Source organism: Sminthopsis crassicaudata, chromosome 4 (assembly GCF_048593235.1).
Source record: "Sminthopsis crassicaudata isolate SCR6 chromosome 4, ASM4859323v1, whole genome shotgun sequence".
Lineage (NCBI taxonomy): Eukaryota > Metazoa > Chordata > Mammalia > Dasyuromorphia > Dasyuridae > Sminthopsis > Sminthopsis crassicaudata.
In genome coordinates, this window is record NC_133620.1 from 401,709,336 (window position 1) to 401,733,138 (window position 23,803).

Below are 23,803 nucleotides of genomic sequence, written 5' to 3' on the forward strand. Positions count from 1 at the left end.
ACACATGTAGATCCTTTTTTCTCTTTTATGACCTCTGATTACAGATCTGGTAGAGACACTGCTGGATCAAAAGGTATGCAAGGAACTGGAAATTGAGTGGATGCCCATCAGTTGGGGAACAACTGAATAAGCTATGGAATATAAACATAATGGAATAGTAATGTTTTGTAAGAAATGCTTGGCTTTGATAAACCCAAAGACCCCATTTTCTAGGATAAAAACTCACTATTTGATTTCAGAAAAGCCTGAAAAGACTTACATTAGCTGATGCTAAGTGAAGTGAGCAGAACCAACATTGTTCCACAGTAACATAGGATTATATAATGATCAACTGTTATGGACTTGGCTCTTTTCCAACAATGAAACAATTCAAGGCAATTCCAATAGACTTTTGATAGGAAGCACTATCCATATCCAGAGAGAACTCGGACCCTGAATATGGATCAAAGCATAGCATTTTCACTTTTTTATTGTTGTTTTTTTCTTTGTTTTTTCCTTTTGATCTTTCTTGTACAGAATGAAGAATGACAAATATGGAAATATATTTATAAGAATTGCACATGTTTAATCAAATTGGATTGCTTGATGTCTTGGGAAAAAGGAGAGAGAGAAAATAATTGAAATATAATACTTTGCAAAGGTGAATGCTGAAAATTATCTTTGCATGCATTTGAAAAAAGTAAAATGCTATTTAAAAAAAAACTCATGGGATCTAATGGAACTTATCAAAATAGAGAATGTAGAAAGAGAAGAAAAGAGAGGCTAGGACAGTATTGGGATATATAGGTATAGGAGATAAGTCTTGGATGATGATGCAGCAAAGTAGGCTAAGGAATGTTGGACAAATAGGAGAAAAACCTGAAGAGAGTGATGTTACCAGAAGGAAAAAGTATCCTGGAGGTGATCAACAATATTAAATGCTGCAGAGAATTAAAGAAAAAATAGGACTGAAAAGAGGCCATCGAATTTGGCAATTAAGATAATAGCTTTGAAGAAAGCAATTTCATTTGAATGGTGGGGGGTCAGAAGCCAGTTTGCAAATTGTTGAGAAGTAAGTGGGAGGTGAAGAAATTGAGGGAGGTGAAGAAATTGAGGAAGCTGAAGCAATAAGTGTAAATAGCTTTTTCCAGAAATTTTAAATACAAAGAGGAAGAGTGACACAATAACCTAATAACAGGTAAGAATAATAACCTAATTGGATAGCAGGATCAAGTAAAAAATTTTTTAGGCATGGCAATATAGGCATATTTCTAAGCTGTAGGAAAAGTCAGTAGGTAATAAAAGACTGAAAATTAGAAGAGATGATTTAATGTAAGATGTTTAACTACCTCTTTAAGAGGAGACATGAGGGGATGAGATCAAAGACATAAGCATTGGGGACCAGACTAGGCAAGAACAGCTATTTCAAAATCTGAAACTGGAACAAAGAAGGAGAGAATGTAGTTGGCCCAATTAGTAGGTTTCTATAATTTATACATGAATTTCTATAATGTTGCTATTATTATAAATATAATTCTACTAAACTTTAGCAAAAGGCTGGAGCAAAGAAAGTAGATGAGGGAAATATTCAAAGATTAATGTTTGGACAAATCTGACCAATGATAAAACAGGGAGAAGCAAATGATTCAAGAGGAGAGAAGAGCATAAACTTGAACTAGTTAACTATAAGGTTAAGTTTTTAAAAGAAGGAAAAATGGAGACAGAATTGAGGTAATGGACTAGAAAAACATGAAGAATTGAAAAGATGGAACACTTGTGAGGCCTGAGAATTACATAAAAAGGGGTAAGGCACGTGAACAGTTGGAAGAACAGGAATTTGTGTTTTTAGAGTAAGCAATTTCAGAGTTCTGAATAATGGAGATAGGGTATTTATGGAAGATGAGATCAAGCAAATAATCTTATCTGTTTGAGGTACAGAGATTATGGGAACTGAAGAGTTGAGAAGGTGGAAAGATAAAGTGTTTGAAGGGACATGAATTAATACTTTGAAATCTCCAAGTTTAAAAAAAGGAGCTGAGAAAGAGAAGACGACTTGAATCAGGTACTGAATAATTTGAAAAAGGAAAAGAATGGACTGGAGTTATCTTACCACTTGGCTCAAAAGAGGGTGATGGATATGAATAATGTGAATCTTAAAGGAAAAGAGATTGTAGAAGACAGTCATACACACGGTAAGAAGGCTGAGATTAGAACCCACATCTTCTGACAACAGAATCGACATTCTTTCCACCACATCATGCTGGCTTTATAATTACACTGGAATTAAGAATGAAATGGGAGAAAGGGAGGCAGAATCCTCGCCCCTGTTAAGAGGATGCTTAGATTCCATAAAGTGGGATTGAACATTATTGAATGTTCTTATTGAACATTAGAAAAGCTGGGTAAATAGTATTGTTTACTATTTACATATTAACACATATTGTTCTTTAGACCAGCATTAAAAACCTCAGGTGGTATGGCACAGGTTTCACTGTCAGGTGATCTGAGAGAAGTAGACAGGTATATGTTGATAGGTGGCCTGTGGGGGTAACTTGGACTTCCTCTATTTTCAGAAACAAACAAATTTTTTTAAAAATGTGATCTCAAAGAATTTACCTAGTCTGCTTTGTGGAGAGCACCCCCAGTCTGCATTCTAAATCCTTTCCTTTCTATAATAAAAAGATGACAAGTTCTATGTGACTTAATTAGCCCCAAGGAGACCTATATATATATGGCCATTTGCAAAACCTCCTAATAACATAATATTTCTTCCTAAAGCCAAGACTGTGTAGGGCTCCTCTACTTTCTGACCTCCTTCAGTGTAATAGGGAGCCTTAAAGGGAAAATTCTTTCTCCTCAGAGGTTTCTATTCTAAACTATGAAGGCTCTATGAGATTCCATATCCAATTGTCCCTATGATTTCTGAGTGGTAACATGATCTGTTAGAAAGTTTCTTTAGGGCAGCTAGGTAGCCCAGTGGATAGAATACCAGCCCTGAAGTTAGGAGGACCTGAGTTCAAATTTGACCTCAGACACCACTTCCTGTTGTGTGTGACCCTGGGCAAGTCACTTAAACCCCAAATGTCTCAGCAGAAAGAAAAAGAAAGAAAAGAAAAAGAAAAAAAAAGCTTCCTTTAAGAAAACTGATCTTGGCTCATTTATACTGCTCACATTTATACAGAACTTTAAGGTTTCAAAATTTCAAGAATGTTTTCCTTATGTCACCTATCAATACAAGTACTATTACCAACATTCTACAAATGAAGAAACTCAAACTCAAATCAATTGTCTTGTCCAGGGTCACAAAGCTCATAAATATTGATGTCAGGAATCAAAGCCAAGTCTCTCCTAACTCTTATTCTTTCTACTTCTTCATATGTTTTTACAGACCACATCATTCCTGAACCCCCTTTGGGGATAGATACTGATTCCTGAGCAAAAGGATGGAGAAAAGTACACCCTTTTAACCACCAGGGCCACGTGCTGAAAGGTAATTTTGCAAACTAAGAGGGGGCCTGGACTCTAGATTCTATGGAAGTCAAAGCATTAGACTTTGGAGCATTATCTTGGTATTGGTTCCATCATATAAGAAAGATGAAGTTAAGTGTGAGATTCCTAAGAAAAGCAGACTAACGTCCTGAGGACATTGTTCAGTTAGGGTTTAAACTAGGCCAAGAAATAGAGGGGCTTATCACTCCTCAGTATTTTTTCCCCTTATATTCAGTTAACAATTTCAGGACAAATTCTTGACATAAGACTTTGATCAGAGGCATAAACTCTACTCTGCCTTGGTGGCTCCCAGAAGGATGAGGGGCAGTGGTGGTTCAAAGCCACATTCTAGGCAACTCAGGGTAAACAAAGAACCCGTAATTAATAGCCTAAATAGTAACCCTACTCCAGCCCTCCTTGTTGTTTTCCAGCTATAGAAAACCCAGAGTTTCATCTTACTAGAACCAAAAGAGAAAGGACTAATGTTCATTGGAGACTCGGGCTTTGTATTGCAAAAGAAGTAAAAAAGTATTTCCCTAGAGGTGTTGAAGGGGATACTTTGTAGTGGCACCTACTCTAATCAACACCCAGAGCGATGGGATGTATTTCCAGGAATAGTCTCCCCAGGGAGGATGGACAATGGGATGTATTCCAGTAATAGTCTCCCCAGGGAGGATGGGCAATGGGATGTATTCCAGTAATAGTCTCCCCAGGGAGGATGGGCAATGGGATGTATTCCAGTAATAGTCTCCCCAGGGAGGATGGAAAAAGTTTGTTGTCCTTCCAGAACAACCAAGTTCAAGAAAAAATACTGAAGCCAAGAGGACATGAGAGCTTCATGCTGGTGACACACTAGTGTGACATTTCTTGTTGTTGTTGTTGTTGCTGGGCCTAAATTCCCAGTTATGCTTCTGCCTAGGCTCTTCAGATCCAAGTAAAGGAAAAAACAAACAACTACTTCTAGAGGGGAGGACAGGGATTGCAGCTATGGCAACTGGAAAATGTCAGTCTGTCAGTAAGCATTGTGTCAGATGCTGGGCTAAGCACTAGGACTATAAAAAGAGAAATTCCTTCTCTCAAGGAGCCCACAATCTGATAAGGGAGACCATATGAAAACAAATATGTATACAAAAAAGTGTATGCATACTAAATATGAAATAATCAGCAGAGAAAAGATATTAGAAAAATTTAGAGGAATAGCTGTGATTTAAATATTTTGCAAATTTCTAATGTCTTGACTTAATAGAAGACAGATTTTCATATCTGCTTCTAGGAATTCACCCACTTAACACCTTAGAAATACCATTGCTAAACACAGCCATCCTACTCACTTCAGGCATCTCCATACCCACCACAGTCATATAGAAGGGAACAGCAAACAAATGATTCAAGCCTTATCAATCACTATTGCCTTGGGTCTATATTTCACAACTCTTCAAGCCATAGAATACTATGAAGCACCATTTACCATCTCAGATGGCATTATAGCTCAACATTCTTTGTAGCAACAGGCTTCCACAGCTTTCACGTAATCTATTTGAATGCAATCTATTGACAAGTATTGTTTTGATTCAAGTATATGAAGAAAATCTGAATTCATATATGTGTATATATGTACAAACATATGGGGTCACCTACATAGGCATTTTATTAGGCAAATGTCTTAATATTATTGTGAAAATAGTTCATGGACCCATGAAAGGGAGTCTATAGGTTATACTTGGAAAAATTTCTACTCTATTTAAAAAAATTTTTCAATAGTATTTTGTTTCTACAAAGACATGTAGATAGTTTAATAATGATGTTGAAAAATGATATAAACATTATAATTACAGGATCATAAATATACAATTCACTCTCTCTCATTTGTTGGGTGAGGATTACAGAGGATTCCTTTGGTGTATGGGTTGGATTAGGAGTCTATATATAAGATCATAAGCTCCTTGAAGATAAATCTTAACTTGTGTAACTTTGTATTTCAGCAATAAGTAGTACAGTGAAAGACTAATAAAGCCACTCATGGAATGCTCAATGCAATGAATTGAGAAGATGACTCCAGCTTCCTACTAAACTCTCAGAAGAAAAAAAAGTCACATTTTAGTGCCTTTAATATGGGGGGAAACAATAACCTCTGTCAGAATTTTTAATGATAAGAGCTAAAATTGTCATAGCATTTTATGTACACATTGCCTTTTCTGAACCCCAAAATAACCCTGTGAGGCAGACACTTCAGTAAAATTGTCACTAATTAATCATTTGAAGATGCAATTTCTTTATATAACCTTTTAAATACTCTATAATAATGTTTGTATCATGCTATTCACATTTGAGTAAGATGACAAAACTGATCCCATGAAAAGGATTGCAAAAATTTATATTAAAAAATTAAATGTCTCTATATAAAATTTTCATATTTAGCATATTTGGAGACCTGAAAAAAAATTAAAACCTTAGAACTCACCAGGCAAATTAAACCACAGGGAGAGGTTTGAGATACTTGAACAAAGTAGTTGCAGGGTTCTCAGAGCTACCTGGAAGGAGAGGAACAGGACATTAGTCCAAAGCAAATTAGAAGGAACTTGAAATAAGAGTTACTCACTAGACAGACTCTGCAAATAGCAATCCTATTCAATGTTTTGGACCTTTGCCCTCAATCTACCAAGATTTTAGATGGGCAAGTCTAGTTTCAGAACAATAGTCTGGATTCTCCAGGTCTGAATGATTAGTTTGTTCTGTGATCATAAAGGAAACAATCAAAAGCTCAGCTTAAGTTTACTGAATTTCCATTTGACAGGAAGGAATGCTGAGGTCCAGGACAAAGAATTCTAATTGTTTATCTCTCAAAAAAACTATTATGCTTCTGGTAAACCAAAACCTCTACCACAAGAATAGCAACCATGATAGCAGACATAGCAACAATCAAAACAAACTTCATTAAAAAAAGATAAACAAGATAATTATATGTAGAAATATCATAGACAATTAGCTTTTTAGTTGCACTTTTGCAGCACAAAGGCATTATAAAATTTCATAAATATAAAACTTCATACAAATATTTAAAAAAAGCAGAAATGTTAAAACATCTTTTATTGACCACAATGCAAAAAAACTATTAACAAAATATATTTATTAAAGGACCTTTTGAAAAAGGATTAAAAGTTAATTGAAGAAAAAACTAAAATCCAAAGAGCTGGTAGTTCAAAGAACAAATTATAGGAACAATAATTATTTAATTAAAAAAAAGGCAATGATGAGAGAATATACCAAAACTTTTAGATTGTAGCTAAAGCAGTCTGTAGAGTTAAAATTTATTTTCATCAACAAAAAAGAATATATTGAAGAATTGGGCTTGCAACTAAAAAAATTAGAAAAGTAACAAGGTTTTTTTTTAAAAACCACAACAACTAAAGACCCAAACAAATTATAAAGATCAAAGAATCAATGAAAAGAATTAAAAGGGAAAAAAAAAAGCTGTTATGGGATTTACAAAAATGGGAGCTGTTTTTATGGAAACAAAATTTAAAAATAAAGTAGGTAAATCTAGGATACGTTGATTTTTTAAAAGAGAGACAGAACCAAATTGCCACTATCAAAAAGGAAAATTCATAACTAATGAGGAAGAAATAAAGGAAATTATTAAAATTTATTTTTCCAAATATATACCAGTAAAACTGATGATATTAATTAAATGAATGAAAAGCTATACATATATAAAATACTCATAATAAGGAATTTAAATAATCCAGTCTGAGGGAAATAAATTGTATAAGCTCCTTAAATGAGCTCCCAAAGGAAAAGAATAAAAAATCTGGAATGAGATGGATTAATAAGTGAATTTTCTCAGACTTGAAAAAAATTTACATTCTATAAACATTTACAAAAAATAGAAAAACAAGAGAGCTTGCCAAATTCCTTTTATAGCACAAAAATGAACTTGATTAAACTAAACCAGAAATAAAATCAAATTATAGACCAATATCCAATGAGTATCAAAACAAACATTTTATTATCTTTAATACACATTTCTTTATTAATCATGTTGAAAGAGAAAAATCAGAAAAGGGAAAAACCATGAAAGGAAGAAAAAGAAAAATGAACATAGCATGTATTGATTTATATTTAGTTGCCATCATTCTCTCTCTGAAGGTAGTGTTTTCTATCCAAAGTTTATTGGAATTGCTTTGGATCATTGAACTGCTGAGAAGAAACAAGACTTTCATGTTTTGCTATTATTGTGTACAAAGTATTCCTGTTCTACTTGTTTCATTCAGCATCAGTTCATGTAAATCTTTCCAGGTCTTTCTAAAATCAGCTTGTCCATCATTTTAAACAGAAAAATAATATTATTTTCATATACCATATTCAGCTATTCCCCAATTAAGGAACTCATTTTCCAATTCTTTGCCACCACAAAAAGAACTGCTACAAACATTTTTGCACATGTGGTTCCTTTTTCTTCCTTTATGATTTCCTTGGTATAAAGACACAGTAATAGCATTGCTGGATCAAAGGGTATGCACAGCAAAACAAATATTTTAAATAAAATATTAGCAAATGGATTACTGCAACATGCTAAAAATATTGCATTTATTAAGTGCACACTATGTGCCAATCACTATATTAAGTACTGGGAATACAAAAAGGGGCAAAAGACAGTCCCTGCCCTCAAGGATTACTATCTAAAGGAGGAGACACCATGCAAACAAATACATACAAAGAAATCTATACACAGGATAAATAGGAGACAGAGAAAAAGAGTAAGAAGTCGTGTGTGTGTGTGTGTGTGTGTGTGTGTGTGTGTGTGTGTGTGAGTGAGACATGACTGGACCTTAACTTTGGGAAAATCACTTTATTTACTGACTGGAGAATGTCCTAGAGTGGGGAGACTTAAGGCAGGCAGACCTACCAGCATGTAATCAAGGCATAAGATGATAAAGGTTTGCACTAGAGTGCTGGCCCCCTCAGAGAGAGGAGGTGGTATGCTGGAGGGATATTACAGTGGTGAAATCTACAATACTTGACAACAGATTGGATATGAAGAGTGAGAGGGAGTGAAAGGTCTATATAAATAAGGGTTCTTAACCCTTTTGTGTCATAAACCCCTTTGGCCATCTAAGGAAGTCTTCCCAGCACATTTTTTAAAAATGCATAATATAAAATAAATCATATTACAAAGGAAACTGGTTCCATTTAAATGTGGTTATCAAATATTAAAAAATAACATGCACACAAAAGTTCATGTTCTCTAGATTAATAGCCCCTTATCTTAAACTAAGAACTAACATTATATATATATATATAATAGAATTAAAATAGAGGCCTTTCCAATAAGATAGGGGTCAAGACAAAAATATCCATTAGAGACATGATTACTTGATATAGTGCTAGAAATGCTATCTATATCAACAAGATAAGGCAAATAAAATTGGAGCAATAAAATTATTATTTTGTATAGATGTTATAATGGTCATTGAGGCACCTAGTAGCAGAATGGATAGAATATTAAGCCTAGAGTCAGGAAAACTTGAGTTCAAATATGATTTCAGATAATTACAAGTTGGGTAATCCTGGAGGTAAGATATTTGAACTATTTTTGCCTCAATTTCCTCATCTCTAATAGCACACTTATCTCCCAGGGCTGGTTGAGGGTCAAATGAGATAATATTTATAAAATATTTAACATAGTGCCTAGCATATAGTAAGCATTATATAAATCTTAAGGGATATTATTATTATTTAGATAACCTTAGGTAGTTAATTAAAATTCATCAAAATAATAAATTCAAGGAAGAATCAGGATATAAAAGAAACCCACACAAATCATCAGTCTAAATCATGAGTCTTTCACTAAAATCCAGCAGAAAGAAAGGTGGGAAGAGAATTTTGTTCAGAATAACTAAAAAATGTATAAAATATTTGGAACCCACTTTCAAAGATAAAGACAACAATGATAAGAATACAACCATCTCTCCGAGCTGTTTCCTCATCTATAATATGAAGTGGATGAACAGACTTCTAAATTTTTTCCAGCTCTCAATCTATGATCTATGATTCCATGAACTATAAAGCATTTTTGGAAAGATCATATTTGTTCCTGTTTTGGAAGTGCCAAAGTAATAAAAATGGCAATCCTACTCTAAATTAAATTTTTTATTATAAGCCATATCAATTTACCAAAATATTTCTTTATGAAATTAGAAAAAATCATAACTAAATTCATGTGGGAAGAAAAGAAAAAACTATTTACTAAGTGACTATCATGAGAAACAGTGCTAAGAGCATTATAATTATCTCATTTGATCCTCACAACAATCCTAGAAGGTAAATACTATTATTATCCCCATTTTTACAGTTAAGGAAATGAGGCAAACAGGGTTAATTGACTTGCCCAAGATCACACAGCTTCTAAGTGTCTGAGGCCAGATTTGAACTCCAGTCTTTCCAGTTCCTCATCTATTGAACCACTTAACTATTCTAAAGAAACAAAAGATCAAAAATTTCAAGGAAAATAATGGAGGGAAAAGTGGGAAGGTAGGGTGCTGCCAGTTTCAGATATCAAAATATACTACAAAACAGTAATCATCAACATTATTTGATAATGGTCAAAAATTAGTAAAGTCAGTCAATAGAATAGATTAGGTATGCAACATACAGAAGTAAATGAAAAGACTGCAACTACTGGACTAAGAACTATTTGGTAGGAAGAAAGGGAATATAAAACTCAAAATTGTTTAAAAAAATGAATGTTAACAATTGTTTTACAAGCAACTGGAAAAAATTAAAATACTAATAAAAATAAAGACAAAGATACTAAGACATAAATAGCTAATGTCAGAGGGGTTGTGGAAAAACAATAGTACCACTGATAAATCAAGAAATTGATTGATCCAACCATTTTTTTAATTTAGAATTTTTTCCCACAGTATATATGCATGAGTAATTTTTTTAATAATATTATCCCTTGTATTCATTTTTCCAAATTATCCCCCCTTCCCTCCACTCCCTCCCCCGATGACAGGCAATCCCATACATTTTACATGTGTTACAATATAACCTAGATACAATATATGTGTGTAAATACCATTTTCTTGTTGCACATTAAGTATTAGATTCTGAAGGTGTAAGTAACCTGGGTAGATAGACAGTAGTGCTAACAATTTACATTCACTTCCCAGTGTTCCTTCTCTGGGTGTAGTTATTTCTGTCCATCATTGATCAACTGGAAGTGAGTTGGATCTTCTTTATGTTGAAGATATTCACTTCCATCAGCATACATCCTCGTACAGTATCATTGTTGAAGTGTATAATGATCTTCTAGTTCTGTTCATTTCACTCAGCATCAGTTGATTTAAGTCTCTCCAAGCCTCTCTGTATTCGTTCTGCTGGTCATTTCTTGGAGAGCAATAATATTCCATAACCTTCATATACCATAATTTACCCAACCATTCTCCAATTGATGGACATCCATTCATCTTCCAGTTTCTAGCTACTACAAAAAGAGCTGCCACAAATATTTTGGCACATACAGGTCCCTTTCCGCTCTTTAGTATTTCTTTGGGATATAGTCCCAGTAGTAGCGCTGCTGGGTCAAAGGGTATGCACAGTTTGACAACTTTTTGGGCATAGTTCCAAATTGCTCTCCAGAATGGCTGGATTCTTTCACAACTCCACCAGCAATGTATTAGTGTCCCAATTTCCCCACATCCCCTCCAACATTCATCATTATTTGTTCCTGTCATCTTAGCCAATCTGACAGGTGTGTAGTGGTATCTAAGAATTTGCATTTCTCTGATCAGTAGTGATTTGGAACACTCTTTCATATGAGTGGATATAGTTTCAATTTCATCATCTGAGAATTGTCTGTTCATATCCTTTGAGCATTTATCAATTGGAGAATGGTTTGGTTTCTTATAAATTAGGGTCAGTTGTCTATATATTTTGGAAATGAGACCTTTGTCAGAACCTTTACTTTTAAAAATATTTTCCCAATTTGTTACTTCCCTTCTAATCTTGTTTGCATTAGTACTGTTTGTACAGAAAATTTTTAGTTTGATGTAATCAAAATCTCCTATTTTGTGATCAATAATGATCTCTAGTTCTCCTCTGGTCATAAATTCCTTCCTCCTCCACAGGTCTGAGAGGTAGACTATTCTCTGTTCCTCTAATCTATTTATGATCTCATTCTTTATGCCTAGGTCATGGACCCATTTTGATCTTATCTTGGTATATGGTGTTAAGTGTGTGATCCAACCATTTTTGAAAATAATTTGAAAAATGTGACTGTACCATTCATAGCTTTTGATAGCAATCCTGTACTGGCCTCTACTGAAGACATATCAAAGAAAGAAATGTATCATATATACTGCAGCAATATTTTTGGTTATGGTAAAAACAAACTGCAAACAACACATTCCCCCCCTTAATAAAAGTTTGAAATTTGTGCTAATTGAGAAATGCAAATTAAGATACCTCTAGGTACCACTATCCATCTCTCAGATTGGCTAAGATGACAAGAAAAGATAATGATAAATATTGAGGGTATGTGGGAAAACTGGGACACTAATACATTGTTGGTAGAGCTGTGAACTGCTCCAATCTGGAGAGCAATATAGAACTATGCCCAAAGGGTCATAACACTCTGCATACCCTTTGATCCAGCAGTCTCACTACTAGTTCTGTATCCCAAAGAGATCATAAAAAAAAAGGAAAAGGACCCATATCTGCAAAAATGTCTGTAGCAACCCTTTTTGTAGAGACAAGAAACTGGAAATTGAGTGGATGCCCATCAGTTAGAGAATGGCTGAATAAGTCATGGTATATGAATGTTATAGAATATTATTGTTCTGTAAGAAATGATCAGCAGAATAATTCCAGAGAGGCCTGGAAAGACTTATATGAATTGATGCTGAGTGAAATGATCTGGATCATGAGATCATTGTACATAGCAACAACAAGATTATACAATGATCAATTCTGATGAATGTGGCTCTCTTCAATAATGAAATGATTGAGACCAGTTTCAATGATCTTGTGATGAAGAGAGCCATCTGCACCCAGAGAGAGAACTATGGGAACTGAGACTGGATCATAACATTACATTCTCACTCTTTTTGATGTTGTTTGTTTGAATTTTATTTTCTTTCTCATTTTTCTTCCTTTGTGATCAGATTTTTCTTGTGCATCAAGATAAGTGTATAAATATGTATACATATATTGTATTTAACATGAACTTTAACATATTTAACATGTATTGGACTACTTGCCATCTAGGGGAGGGAGTAGGGGGAAGGAGGGGAATATTAGAACACAAGGTTTTGCAAGAGTCAATGTTGAAAAAGTATCCATACATATGTTTTGAAAATAAAAAGCTTCCAAAAATATATGAAAAGGGGAAAAAGTGATATGATCAGCAGGAAGATTTCAGAACAGCCTGGAGGACTTATATGAACTGATATTAAGTGAAGTTGAGTAGAACCAAGAAAACATTATATATAGTAACAACAAAATTATGTGATGATCAACTGTGATAGACTTGGCTTTCCAGTAACGATGTGATTCAGGCTAGTTACAATAGGCTTGTGATGGAGAGAGACATCTGCACTCGAGAGAGGACTGTGGGAGCTGAATTTGGATACAACATAGTATTTTCACTTTTTGTTGTTTTTTGCTTGCTTTTATTTTCTATTTTTTCCTTTTTAATCTGATTTTTTCTTGAACAGCATGAAAAAATGTGGAAATATGTATAGAAGAATTGTACATGTTTAAAATATATTGGATTACTTTCTGGCTAGGGAAGAGGGTAGGGAAAGGGAGGGAAAAAATTTGAAACACAAAGTTTTGCAGGAATGAAAACTATCTTTACAAGTATTTTGAAAAATAAACACACACACAAACACAATATACACACAAGACAGTGAAAGAACCAGCACAGAAAACCATCTGTAGGACTCTGAAGGGCTTTCAGTTTTCAAACAAGCATCATGTGGATTGGAAGGTCAGTAGACATCATCTTTGCCCAGGTGGATAGTGCTTCCCCTCTAGTAAGAACTTCACATATTCAACTGTCTAAGATAACAAATGGAATGAATATTAGCTCTCATTAAAAATAAGGACACTAGGTATTTTCTTTTAAAAAAATTTTGTGCTGTTTTATAAAACTTTAAATTGAAAGAAAACTTTTCTATCATTCATTCAAAGTGAGTAAAAAATAATGGGTGACTAAAATAACAAAACCCATTGATATTTGACAAAAACTTCTGAGAAATCTGGAAAGCAGTTTGCTATAAATTAGGAATAAAGTCTCACAGAATATTCTACAATAACCTCCACGTGGATATGTGACCTAGATGTAAAAGATAATATCATAAACAAATTAGAGAAGCAATGAAGGAACTATCTGTTATAAGGTATCTGGAAAGGTGAAGAGTTTATGGCCACACAAGGGATATAGAGGATCACAAAACAAAATGGGTATTTTCAACTACATGAAACTAAAAAACATTTTGCACAAAATTTGTAGCTATAATTAGAAAGGAAATAGTTACCTTAGGGAAAAAATATTTGTAGTAAGTCTGTATCATTAATATTACATATCAAAGATATATAAGGAACTGGTTCAAACATATAGCAGAATCAGCCCCTAAAAGATAAAGGATCAAAGAAATCAAAGGAATAACTATGTGAAATTATCAAAAGCTATTAACAGTTATAGTTATCCAAATCACTAATAGCATGAGAAATGAAATTAAGATTAATCTTTGACCTTATAACCTTTAATCTTTAACCTTATAACCATCATATTGGAAAAAAATTTTTTAAAGGAAAACAAGTGTTTTGAGGAGCTTCAGGAAAACAGGAATAAGTAGTGCGTTGTTTGTGGAATTGTGAATTTGTCCAGTCAAAAAAATAATTTTAAACTGTAACCAAAAGGTCACAAAATTGTGCATATTCTTTGATCTAATGACTCAAATAGATCGAAGAAAAAAGAAAAAATCTCATACAAATATTAATTTTTTTAATTTTAAAGCATTATAAAATGAAAAAGTATCTTCAGCAGCTCTTTTTGTTGTAGCAAAGAATTGGAAACAAAAAGATACCCATTAGTGAGCATCTAAATGACTGAACAAATTATGGTACATAAAGAAATTACAAAAGGGACAATTTCAGAAAAGGGAAGATTTGTATAAATTTGTATGAGCCTGAAGACAGAAGTAATTAGAATGATGTGTAGGTGTATACACATATAATGGTTTAAATAGAACTGAAGGACTTTTAACTGAAAGTTATGCAACAGAGAGGAGAGAAACATACCAGAAAAGAAACAAACCTCCAATTCTCCTATGGTATCCCCATAAATCCTAAGAGATATAGTTGTCCTTATTCTGAGACAGTAAATTCACAGTTCTTGTTATATGTGGCACAATACATAGAGCCCTGGACCTGCAGTCAGGAAGACCAGAATCCAAATCCAGAATCAGATCCTTCACAGGGACGTGTGACCCTGGGCAAATCCCTTAAATTGCTATCTCGGGACCTTCAGCATTTCAATACATGCTCCTAAGGACCAGGCTTTTGCTATCAAGTCTCCTTGTTACATTCATAAATCATCTGATTTAGAATAGAATACAATTTTAAAGATTGCTTTAAAGGCTACCCCTCTCACTGAAGAAACTGAGGCCCAAAGAGGATGTTGCTTGCCCAGAATCTCAGAGATGGCTTGAAGCAAAGCCAGGGTTTGAACCCCCATCCTTTGAAGGCAGATGCATTTTTCTTCCTACCACATGTTACCTTTCAAACTGTTCCTATTTAGGGCTACCAGACATATTGTTCTATATTATAGCAATGAACAAGGACAAATAGACATTATTTGCTTTAAAAAAATTTTTAAAAGATTGAATTAAGGAGAAAATACTTGTCTCTATCTAAGTGTTTACAGAAATCCTGTGGCTACTGTACATAGTTATAGCCCAAAGGGAATGGAAGCATTGGCTGACAATCTAGTTTGGTGCATTCTATGTGCAAGAAGGTCAGGAAAGGCTGGAGTAGCAATTTGCAAACCCACATTGTCCCTATAGTACAGACAACTACTGAATTTCCTTTCTCAATGACATAAAGGTTTAGTTCAAGCCCTATTGCTAGGTTCAATTCAGGCAGTCAATTTTTATTGGTTGATTGAGATTCTAGATAATACTCAACCTCCTCCCTTCTCCAAGTGCAGGAAGGAGGATCCTAAGTAAAAATTAGCAATCATGGAATGCTATGTTCATTTCAACAAACAGTAGTTATCCCTTCCACATTGTGACTTTGCCCATCAAGCTTTCAACATACCTACCACTCATTGGCATAAGAAGTTAAATGGAAAATTTTTAGGGAGTTTTGCAGAAGCCATGGACAACATGTAAAGGCTAGTGGATGACACATAACCTGTGACCAAATACTTAACCCACATCTTAAAATAATAGGGTATTGTAAATACCCCATTGTAGCAAGCTATCGTCTCCAGAAGCTGCTGGATCGCTCTCTGGGAAGAGATCTGCTGTGTCTACTCAAATCTCTCTGACAGATTCTTCTTCCTGTAACGAACCGTTGTCTCCAGGCAGTTGCTGTTAACTCTTGTCCAAAGAAGTGACTTCCCTTCCTGCAGAGAGCCCTGTCAAGCCTGATGCAATTCAGAGTCTTCTTCTTGAATCCTGGCTCTGAATCTCCTCCAGCTCTTATCCTTCTCCAGGCAGACTCACTTTCCAGGCCCACTGTTCTCTCTTTTATTCTCCCAGAGAATGGGCGTGGGATAATGCAAGGGCTTCTGGGAAGAACCACCTCAGCCAATGAGCCTGCTCCTTCCATCAAGTCAACCTGAGTTCTCACCTTGTAATTGTCCAACCTGAATTCTCACCTTGTCACTATCCAGACAACCCAAGTTCTCACTTAGTAATCCTAACATCTCCCCCTTTCTTTTGATTTAGAACATAGGACAGTCATGACCTTGAAACAAATCCATCAATATGGGAAGTATTACAGATAATTACATAAATGACCTTGAAACATAAATCCATCAATATGGGAAGTATTACAGATAATTACATAAATTACATAAGCACATAGTAACATAGTAACGTAACACATGCTAGAAGTATATAACATAATCATAAATTGAAAATTTATAAATGTCCATAAGTCCATTGTCCATTAGTCTCATCTTGTGTGAGGAAGTCCAATGATTATTAGCCATGCTCTTTCGGTGTAAGATGTTTCTTAGATCTTCTCCTTTATTTTGAGGTCTTTCTCTTTTTCTGTCTCTCTCTGATGGACAAGGCGAATACGACTCGTTGGCACCCATCTGATTCCTTCTCCTGCTGAAGAAATACAAGCAAACCCTCTCCCCCAGGCAGTTAACCTATCTAATTACCTTCTATTTACCACTTTCTAAATCTCTTCTCATCATCTGGCAATTACATTGGAGTTGTTTGCACTGGACACAGCCCTGTTGGTTTAAAAGGTCTGTATTCTCCCCAAGTGTAATCCATTTTTGCAATCTGATTGCTTTTTGGCTGACTGATTGGGTAATCCCTTTCTGCCATGTGATTGCTTTTCTTCTGGTTGATTAAATCAGAGTCCTGGCCTTCTAAAGGTTCTTTGGGTATAACATCAGCTGCCATCATGCCCCAAGTCTTTTTTGCCTGGGGCCCTGGACCTGGGCCCCTCATCCCATTTCCCTGAATTATTCTACACTCTGATGCCCAATGGAGTCCTCTGTTGCATTTTGGACATGGGGTTTTAGGTCTTCTCTCACCCTGTCTTCTCATTGTATCTCCATACCTACACTGAGCTCTTAGATGTCCAATTTTTCCACACTGAAAACATAGCCGAGTTTCTCTAGAAGTCCCTTGCCAGGAGGGACCCTGTCTTTCCACATTCATCATTGTCCGGGTGTAAAAAGCATTTGTTCCCACTGTAGCACAGCGTCTTATGATCTCCTCTAAAGGAGCATCTTTGTCTAATCCCCATATAATTCTTTTGCAAATCTCATTGGCATTTTCCTTAGCTAGATGTCTGGTCATTATTTCTGTAGCTGAATTTTCTCCAATAGTTCTTTTGACAGCAGTTTGCAAACATCCCACAAAATCTGCAAAAGGTTCATTGGGACCTTGCTGTATTTTAGTGAAAGCCTCTCCACGATCTTTCTGTCCAGGAAGGACACCCCAAGCTTTTATTGCAGCCTTAGCAATTTGTTCATATATTGTCATGGTATAATTAATCTGTTCCGAATTCTCTCCATATTGACCTTCACCAGCTAAGTGCTCAAAAGTGAATTGTGTGTTAACTCCTATTTCCAAATTGCATCTGACTTGAATTTTACATAATTCATGAAATTCCGCAAGCCATAATAAATTTTCTCCAGGTTCCAGACATGTCCTTGCTATGGATTTCCAATCATTCGGGGTTAGGACTTCATAAGACAAACCATCTAGTAACATTTTGACATAAGCTGATGTAGCCCCATAAAGGGTACAACCTTTTTTCAAATCCTTAATTTTATTCAAATCTAAAGGTGCATATCTTCTCCTTTTTTTACCTACAGAGTCAGTATTTTCAATCACAGGATATGCATGTATAAAATCACTTATATCCTGTCCTTCTCTCTTAGCTTTAACCAATGCTTTTTCTAATCTTGTCATAGGCTTAGACTGCTTCACAGACAATTCTGTTTGTGTTTCTGCCTCTTCCTCTCCTCCCTCTTGCTCCACCCCTGAAGGGTTAATTGAGGGAGGAGATGGGAGGTGTTCCTGTTGCTGTTGCTCAGAATTGTACTTAACTTCATTGTTATCTGATTCATCCTTTTCACCTAGTTTAGTTGACACTTCCCCATTTTGCTCCTTCATCTCTTCCTTTAGAATAACATTGTTTAAAGCCAATTGGATTACATTGTATATATGAATTGTATCTTTGGAAATTGAGTTTGGCCTGGAATTGTAGTGTTCACCTAATTGCTTTCCTACTAATTCCCATTCATCTGGATCCAATTCTTCTTCCAGAGAAAAAGAAGGACATATGACCTTCACAGTTCTTAAAAGTTCAGTAATCTCCTCTAAAATTATAATCAAGCCTTGGCTTTTCATAACCTTGATGATGCTCTCTAAACATTTTCCTTGAACAGAAGGTGTTTGCCCCATTTCACTATAAGAGATTGCTGGTTTAGCCCTTAACAAGTTCCTTATTTATCTATTAGCACGCTCACTTAATCTTTAACAAAGTTTCCTCGTTACTCACGGTTCTGGGTTAGAGAGACTGAGATCTGGATGGGAGGCTTTTCCACTGGAATCAGGACTGTGTCTGTCCCTGTTTGGGTGCCAAAATGCGAAGGTCTGGTCTAGCTCTTCTTGTCAGGATAAGCAAATGTCCTTGCCCCACGTGTGGACGCCAATTGTAGCAAGCTATCGTCTCCAGAAGCTGCTGGATCGCTCTCTGGGAAGAGATCTGCTGTGTCTACTCAAATCTCTCTGACAGATTCTTCTTCCTGTAACGAACCGTTGTCTCCAGGCAGTTGCTGTTAACTCTTGTCCAGAGAAGTGACTTCCCTTCCTGCAGAGAGCCCTGTCAAGCCTGATGCAATTCAGAGTCTTCTTCTTGAATCCTGGCTCTGAATCTCCTCCAGCTCTTATCCTTCTCCAGGCAGACTCACTTTCCAGGCCCACTGTTCTCTCTTTTATTCTCCCAGAGAATGGGCGTGGGATAATGCAAGGGCTTCTGGGAAGAACCACCTCAGCCAATGAGCCTGCTCCTTCCATCAAGTCAACCTGAGTTCTCACCTTGTAATTGTCCAACCTGAATTCTCACCTTGTCACTATCCAGACAACCCAAGTTCTCACTTAGTAATCCTAACACCCCATAAAAGAAATAATTCGTGCTTTTCTAATATGGCGGGCCAAAAAAATTTAGGTGGATTTTCCAGAGGTCAGGAGTGCCCTACCTCTATTAGAATAGATAACAGTAAATAATTATATATCGTGTGTAAGGCACTGTGTGAGGTGCTAAGAGAACAAATGTGCCAGATATGGCACAGATCTTTGGAGCTAATACTAAAACTGAGGAAAAACAAAGAACAAGGTGGAGGGAGAACATAAGAGATTTCTTGGACCTTGAGGGGGGGTGGGGAGTGGAAATCAAATAGAGATTAAAAGAAGGGGTGAGACTTCAACAGACAGAGGTGTATACATGTCTACAAGACTGTATGTTTTGGCAATAGCAAGATTATGCAATGATCCATTCTAAGGGATGTGGCTCTTCTCAACAATGAGGTGATTCAGGCCAATTCCAGTGATCTTGTGATAAAGAGCCTTCTACACCCAGAGAGTGGACTATGGGAACATAGCATTTTCACTTCTTATGTTGTTTGCTTACACTTTGTTTTCTTTCTGTTTTCCCCTTTTTGATCTAATTTTTCTTGTGCAGCATGATAAATGTGGAAATATATATGTCTATATTGGATTTACATATATTTTTACCATGTTTAACATATATTGGATTATCTAGGTGAGGGGGAGAGGGAAGGAGGGGAAAATTGGAACACAAGGTTTTGCAAGGGTCAATGGTGAAAAATTATCCTTGCATTATGTTTTAAAAATAAAAAGCTTCAATAAAAAAAAGTTTGTGTGTGTATGTATGTGTGCAAGCATGCATGCAAATACTCAGAATTGGGCATGGTGTTCCATTATCATCACAAGAAGAATTATGGAGGTAGGAGAAGAAACCTTAAAAGTTTCTAGACCAGTCCTGAAGTGTGCAGAAACTAGAAATACAGCTCTCCTGCATCTTTTTTTCATCTGTCCCCACAGGAGACATGAATCACAACAGAGAACAGCGGAAAGGGGGCAGGGCTTAGAGCAGGATAGCATGTCTGAGGTCCAAAAAGGTTCCTCCTCCTTGAGAAAAACATCAGACTGCATTGGGGAAAGAAATACAAAAACTGGAAGCCTGTTTACTACAGAGGGAGGAGACAGGGGGATTTTGTCCATTGTTTTTTTCCTAGATTGATGAGAACATCAAACTATAGCCCACCCCATGAGATTGCAGAGCCCTTCCCATCTCAGTTCAGACACTGTCTGAAGATTCTTTTATACAAACATTTGGAAAGGTAAAGAAGAGGTCTTCAAATAACTAGTGGCACTTTCTCTGCCTGCCTTCCTATAACTCAGATTAATCTTTCAGATACAGATGAGATTTGGATCCTAGGTTTGTCTCAAAACAGGAACAAGGTCTATATTTCTGATTCCTGTGTGTGTATGTGTGTGTGTATGTGTGTGTGTGTGTGTGTGTGTGTGTGTGTGGTGTAACAGGTCCATACATAGATGATCCTTCAGCACAAAGAGCTACTTCTTAGAATGTCTGAAACCCAGATATGGTACCAGAGAATGAGGGAATGAGGAGAAAATGAGGAAAAGACCTGAGTCTAGTATGAGAATGGAGGGCTGGACATAGGGATACTAATGACAGGGGGCTAAGATTTAGATTGGGAACTAGGAGAGGAACAGAAGCTAGTGATGATTTTAGCCACCAAAATAGACATATGACTAGAGATCCAGATAAACTAAAAATGACTGTAAATATTAGCTGTTCAATAAAGGCTTTTGTGAAAACAGAATATATAGAGAGGAAATTTAGGGCTATAAACTAAAAATTGAAGGGGAAATGAAATTACCAAAGAGATTTCTTTTTTTTTAAACTAAATTTATTTATTTTTAATACACATTGTTTGTGTATCACGTTGGGAATCATGCTGGGAGAGAAAAATCAGAACAAAAGGGAAAAGTCAAGGGAGAGAAAAAAAGTAACAATAAAGAAATGAACATAGCATGTGTTGATTTACATTCAGTTTCCATAGTTCTTTCTCTGAATGTAAATGACATTTTCCAAAGTCTATTGGGATTGCCTTGGATCACTGAACCAAATAGCTTATAGTTGATCATCACACATTCTTTCTGTTATGTGTACAATGTATTCCTGGTTCTGCTTGTTTCATTTAATATCAGTTCATGTAAATCTTTCCAGGCCTTTCTAAAACCAGCTTGTTGTTCATCATTTTTTATTTTAAAAATTCCATTATTTTCATATCCTACATCTTGTTCAGCCATTTCCCAACTGATGGGCATTTACTCATTTTTCAGTTTTTTTTTGCTACCACAAAAAGAGCTGCTACAAACATTTTTGCACTTATTCCCTTCCTTATGCCTTCTTTAAGATTTCCTTGGGATACAGACCCAGTAGTGGCACTGCTAGATCAAAGGGTATGCACAGTTTTGTAACCCTTTGGGCATAGTTCCATAATGTTCTCTCAAATGGTTTTACCCAACAGAATCTGAGTAAGTATGAAAGATAATGAAGCTATTTTGCATGAAGGGCTCCTTTGTTTTGCGCTCTCAAATCCCTACTCCATAGAAAGTAAACTCCTTGAGGTTTTGTACTATTTTTCATTTTGTCTTTGTATATTCAGTGAGAGAAACTGGGGTAGGCTGGTATGAACTGATGAAGAGTATAAAGTGCACAAAACTAAAAGAACAATGTATAGAATAACAACATTGTAAAAAAAATAACTTTGAAATTTTTAGGAACTCTGATCTATGTAACAATAAACCATGATTCCAGAAGACCATGAAGAATGTTACCTACTTCCTGATGGTAGGTATTACAAGTATAGAATGTATAGATAGGACTAAATACAATGTATAGATAGGACAAAATGTATAGAAAATGACACATATTTTTTGGACATGGTCAATCTTGGAATTTGTATGTGCATGTATATACTTACATATATTATCTACATACATTTATATTTATTACAAAGATTTTGGTTTTCTTCTTTTTCAGGGTAGGAAATAGTACAAAAATGCTTGATAATTGAAAAAAAAATTTTCATTTGAAAACTGCTTTTAGTTTAATTACATTTGTTCCAAATAAATGTTCTTGACTAAGGTGGTAATTACAAACACTTTGCAAAGCTTTCTTCGTCAAGGTTTAACATTCTCAGAAAGGAAGATTTTTGAGGTGCTGATGAATAGCCAACAAATTCTAAGTATATGGAGAAAACTTAGTAAAAGTTGGTAGATAGCCAGGATAGAAGGAAGAACAAAAAGCATTTATTAAATAAACATTTATTAAACACCTACTATGCACCAGGCACTATGCTCAGCACGGGGGATACAAAGAAAAGAAAAAGATAACCCTTGCTCTCAAGGAATTCAGACAAATTGTCTCAAGGACAATATATATCAACAACTATGTATAAACAAGATGCATTTAGAATAAATTGGAAATAATCTATAGAGGGCAGACACTATAATTAACAGGTAGTCAGGAGGATTTTATATTTGATCCTGAAGGTAATAGAAACCAATGAAGCTTATTGAGTAGGAATTTGACACAGGCATACCTGTGCTTTAGGAAGATCACTTTTGACAGCTGAGTTAAGGATGGACTAAAATAGGGAATAACGTGGCAGAGAAACCAACCAGCAGACTATTTTAGTAGTCCAGGCTTGAAGTGAGGAAGGAATACAGGCCTGTACCTGGCTGGTGGCAATGTGAAAGGGAAAAAAGGGGAGTATGTGAGATATGAGATGAAGGTAAAAATCAGCAAGTCTTGGCAACAGATTGGATGGAGGGTGAGGGATTAAGAATAAAACTTAGGTTGGGAGACTAGGAGAAAAATAGTATCCTCAACGGTAACAGGGGAGTTAGAAGGGAAGGATTGGGGAGGGAGAGAATAAGTCTAATTTGGACATGTTAAGATATCAATGTAATATTCAATTTGAGATGTCCAATAGGCAATTGGAGATACAAAACTGGAAGTCAGAAAAGAGGTTAAGGCTGGATAAGTATGTTTGGGAACTATCAGTGTAGAAATGAGGTCTCAGTCAATCATCAAATGAAGCAGGACACAGAGAGGGAGAGCCTAAGACAAGGCCCTGAGGGATGTGGCTACTGTTAGGGATGACCTGGAGGAGGATCCAGCAAAAGTGACAGAAGAAGTAGAGGAGGAGGAGAACCAGGAGGGAGAGAGATCCTTAATCATGGAGAAAACCAGTATTTTAATTTAGGTGACAGATTAAGAGTAAGAAGAAAAGGTGAAAATCATCTAACCTTATCCCCTTGACTTAAAGAAACTGAGGCTCAGAGAGGTTGTTATTCATCCAAAGTCATACAGCTGGTAAGTGCCAAAGTCCCTCAGAAGCCCAGGTCTTATAAATTCAAGTGTAGAAAGGACTTTTCACTGTCCTATAGTGACTTGATACAGTAGAAATTAAAACAGAGGAAGGGAACAAGCATTTAGGTAGCACCTC

The 23,803-nt window shown here is 35.7% G+C and overlaps 1 protein-coding gene across 1 annotated transcript in view; it reads right to left on the reverse strand.

Moving 5' to 3' along the window:
• Positions 1 to 23,803, reverse strand: part of LOC141540907 (uncharacterized) — a 95,215-nt gene that overhangs the window by 32,750 nt on the left and 38,662 nt on the right. Inside the window, exon 4 of the mRNA XM_074264887.1 lies at positions 5,930 to 5,999. The gene's annotated coding sequence lies outside the window, so the exon portion shown is untranslated. The remainder of the gene's footprint in view (positions 1 to 5,929; positions 6,000 to 23,803) is intronic.